The following is a 4,895-nucleotide window of genomic DNA, read 5'->3' as shown; positions in this document are numbered from 1 at the left end:
TCACAGCAAACAGCAAAGCAATTCACTGACATCAAGAATCACTTAAAGGTAAGCATCCCTGGGAAAAGTTTGGCTAAAAAAATTACACAGGCTATACAAAGTAATCAACGAAAGGGGCAATGGAGTGAAAACCCCCTCATCACACAGCCACGCTGCCCAGTGGAGAGTGAGGCAAGTTTCCATATGGAATACTTAGTAAATACAGAAATGCAATACAAATATTTCAAAAACACCGATATTTTATTAATTCATTATATAATCCAGATACTATTCATGTGCTACATACAGTGCGATGTAGCATTATTCCACAGAGCAGAAAAGTTATGCATATTAATGTAAAATAACCACTCTTCCTCAGAGGAAAGGCCTTATTTTTTCACAGATTACCTAATCAAAAAACCTCAAGTTGAGTTATTGTGGACATCCAACAGATGGTTTCTTTCATCATCAATAAAATGTGTCTCTGGGTTTGATTTCTTCTTTATGTTGTAAAGATAAACATTAATAAACATGTGCCCTTGACCATCACTGACATAATCCCCAATGGCACATGGGCTCCAGTTTATGACCTGTATTAAAATGTCTCCATCCAGCTGTATCTCCATCCTCTTGCTAACTTGCAGGGTTATACCATGTCCCGGGGTGACACTGCAGAGGGTGAGAGAGAAAGGAGAGATAGAGATGTAGAGAGAGTGGGAGAGAGATTGAGAAAGTAAGAGAAAGACATGGAGAGGGAAGGAGAGAAGTTTCATCCAGATGTTATTTCTATGGCCTGTAAAAAGGAATAGCCTTTAAGTGCCCAACAAGGCCACAATGCAGAGAGATGGAGATTGTTCAGATAATCATGGTGGACAGCCCACCGATGTGGACACACACTCATGTCCAGCATAGCCGGGAGGACATTTTGCAGGCCAACTCAACCCAAATTTCATCATCCCAGAACAGAACTGGAGAGCTCCCACGTAGTCTCACTAAAATGGATCATTACTCACAGCTGTTTTTTTTCAGTTTATTCTTTGACATTTCTGGTGCAGCTAAATGTAATGTAAATGGGTCAATTATTTATTCATGTGGAGAAAATAGCAATACCCTCACCCTTGACCCTCTGGGTCTGGGGAACATGGGGATATGTTTTGGGCTCACGAGAGAGGTTCTTAGAAACACTGACTAAACATGATTGTGGGAAAAATATTTTCTAATGAATAACTCCAAAAAGGTGATGCTCACAATAATACCAGACTATCACTATTTAATCAACAATGTACACAATATGTGTGATACATTTCTTTTGGGAATGCCCCATGATGTTTGTTTCTGGGACCATGTACATTTTCTGATCAAAATGAATTATATTTCTGATCCTTGTCTTTTAAATGACTCAACTTTAAACCTAAAGTTAATACAAAGTAAGCATTACTTTTTGGCTTTACTTCTGCTAAGAAAACAATTTTACAGAACTGGATAATACCTGGTATCTATATGCAGTCTTATATATATATATATATATATATATATATATATATATATATATATATATATATATATATATATATATATATAAGACTGCATATAGATATATATATATATAAAAAATATATATATAAAAGACTGCATATATATATATATATATAAAATCTCAAAATAGTAAATCCTGAATGTACAGCTGCATGACTCAGCGTTACTGTCAAAACATGGGAAAACCTTTTTATTGGTCATCCTAGACTTATGCAGCGCATGAACTGACATAAAAAAAAGAATGTTCTTGTTGGAGGAGACAAATGTGTTTGTAACCTGTCCTAGCATTTGTGATTTTTCTTTGTTTGCCCATAAAGACTGTTGGCCATTTCTTTCTCTGATGTAATGCTAATCACACAAAAATGCATGCAAGCCATATATTTATATTTTAAATCACTAGCGCAAAATTCCACAAAATCATACTTTTGTTCTTTGAGCTGTTTGAAATGTAAAGTCTTCATTGTTCTTAACCATAGTTCATGGTAAAAATAGCACAGTAAGTCTCTTTGGAAATCTAATGGTGAACAGGCCCCTGGAGTGAGTGGCTTAGGACTGCAGGAGTATTTCTTTATAACCACTGCAGCACTAACAGAGGCAAGACAAGTGCTTATGAGAGGACCGCAAGGTCATAGATGAAATATGACTAATATAATTAATATGTATAAAAACAAACCATCAGTAAATAAAAGAAGCAAATAATAAATAAACAATATTTTAACTTAATTTTTAGAATTGAGTTAAACCAGTTTAATTTTTAAACCATTAATTTTTTGAGTTGAGGCTGTATATATATATATATGTATATACATATATATATATATATATGAGCCTGTCTCACAGACAGTGTGAGTTTTATGCTCATTGTTCGATTTGATCTGAATCAAATCTGTAACTTCATTTTATAAATGTAAATGCAAATCCCTACAAAACATTGTGCTGCAAGCATTTATTTTGCAAATGTTTAACCAAAGATTTATTTAGCACAACAAGACTGAATGTAACTAAGATTATCATTGTGCTAATCTGTAGTAGCATATTACCTTTTCAACTATATTCTGAATTGTAAACATGGGTAAAGCTAGGAATGTCTTTCTAGTGAGCTTTCTTAGTCAAACACAAATAATTTATGTAGACAATTTGAAGAAGTGAATCAGTAAAAACAGATAAGAAGGTCTATTACTACTGTACAATGACAATTTGCTGTGTCCTAACTAATACTAAACTAACTAACCAGCTCAAACGATTTTGTTTTTAGAGTGAACTGAAAATGCCTGAGTATAATATAATTATAAATGTATACATACACTTATACAGAAAGTATAAGTATTAAGTATTGTCAACATACTTACCAGCTGGGATTATATGTGAGTATGCCTATCCTTCCAGCCATCCATCCTTGTGTGTGTGTGTGTGTGTGTGTGTGTGTGTGTGTGTGTGTGTGTGTGTATTTTATACAATTAAAAATACTATACCATCATGAGCTCTGACAATAATTGTTGTATATTTTCTGAAGACAATTCACAGAGAGAAAAAATGAAGAATATCACTTTTCCTTTAAGAAAAAAAGAACTTTACTAACACTCTATATACCATTTAAACATGTCATGCAGTTGTTTTTATGGTAATTGAATTTTCTATGAAAAAATCTGAAGTTATCTTATACCGGAAGAATGTTTTAAAAGGCCATTTAAAAGGACAGGGACGTGGTTGTGGAAATTTACCCAAAAAACACTGTGTCTTCAGCGTGGGATTTCTGTCGAGTGGATGCATGTGGATGGCTGAAAATCAGTAAGCAGGTACTTGTATTAGTCCTAAGAAATATTATATTGATAAATGTACTTTAAGAATATTCGATGTTATCAATAATTTATTTGAGTATGCTAGTTTGGGCCCGCCTGCGGGCCCGTTAAGGGGCGTTGGCACATAAGGGGGTTAAACTTTATATATTACATTACATAATTTCATGTTGATGTTTAAGCCTCTGATGTCACATTAAATCTAATTTACTTCTTTCATAAATTAGCTTTGCTCTCAGTAGCATGTCTGTAATGCCCAGTGCCTCTTATTTGATTTCAGCTGTTTCCAGGGGGGAGCTCACCATCTCTTCTCTGCTGTACTGCAGCTTGCTTGCCTGTCTTTGTGTAAGCCACAGCTATGGCCTTTACCAGACCAGAAGACTTGTCAATCACCCTGAGGCCCAAAGGACAGAAATGATCAATATTGATCTCTGTCGAGGGATCAAAAGTGAAGGAAGGAATTAAACACTTTAATATCAGGCGTGAGGACTCATCTGGCGTTCTTGTCTCAGCCTTTTCCAGCTTCCCTTTACTTCTATTCTTTTCACTTTTTCCTCTGATAAGATATTAATCTGTCCACTGATTCTATCATCTGGAGCAGAATCAACTCATTTCATAAGAGCCTGATCCTCCCTAAACCCTATAAGAGCCCCACTGAGTCGGAGAGTCTCAAAGCCCATTAGATTATAGCAAAGCTGAAGGCTGCATTTATGGGATACATCAAATATACTTTATCTATTTCTAGAAGCAAGATCAATACAATACAATAATGCGCACCTCTTCCTAGCCCCTTCTGCAAAGATCAAAGATGGTAAGGAAATCTCACAATTAATATCGCGATATGTCATCAGCTTGGCAAATGTCACATCCGGGTCGCCCCAACACCATCTCAGCCTGCAGATGGCGTGAGTTTACACGACGGATTCTTTTATTCTCTTCAACGACAAAACTCAGGTCTGTACACCAAAAATGTGGCTGATAAAAATGCACGTAAATTAAATTTAGAGTCAATAAAATGCATATGAATTGACGCTTTGACTGATGAGTAGTTTTATTTGACTCAAGTTTAATCAAATTATCTTTCAACTTTATCCATTTTTATTACTTGCCTTATTTATCGTTTATTTGAAGTTTGCGGGCGCAACGTTCTGATTGACATTTTGCCTCGAGAGGCGGAAGTAACGAAAATTGCTTGGGTTAAACCATTGATTAATTAATGAATAATATTCGATAAACAAGGCAACTAAAACAGTTACTAATGTTAAGTGATAAAAGAGTCCGGTAACAAAAACGGCTTGAGTTAAACGTTAAACGACGTGACACAAAGTTACTCAAATTATTTAATTATATACCAATGTAGTTTTTAGTTCACATGCATTTGTTGTTTACACCCTCATAGAAACTCCCTTGGTCATGAATGATAAAACTTGATATTTGATTTTTAAAAATGTATCAAATCAAGACTGTTTTAATCCTTTCTGTTCCAGATAACTATCACTTACATTTTCAATTCACAAGCATTTTTTCATGACCGGTTTAAATTTTCATGGATTTTGATAAGCTTCGATTTCATCATTTAGAATT

The 4,895-nt window shown here is 34.8% G+C and overlaps 1 long non-coding RNA gene across 1 annotated transcript; it reads right to left on the bottom strand.

Annotated features, from left to right (window-relative positions):
* Positions 1-300: 300 nt before the first annotated feature.
* LOC145659235 (uncharacterized) lies at positions 301-3,718 on the bottom strand. Its single transcript, XR_014125216.1, has 3 exons — positions 3,614-3,718; positions 3,237-3,293; positions 301-648 (listed from the first exon to the last, which is right to left on the bottom strand). It is a non-coding gene; the product is annotated as an uncharacterized LOC145659235 (long non-coding RNA).
* Positions 3,719-4,895: the final 1,177 nt, after the last annotated feature.

Source organism: Electrophorus electricus, chromosome 9 (assembly GCF_041902795.1).
Source record: "Electrophorus electricus isolate QZ-2024a chromosome 9, ASM4190279v1, whole genome shotgun sequence".
Classification (NCBI taxonomy): Eukaryota; Metazoa; Chordata; class Actinopteri; order Gymnotiformes; family Gymnotidae; genus Electrophorus; species Electrophorus electricus.
This window is presented reverse-complemented; position numbering and strand designations above follow the sequence as displayed.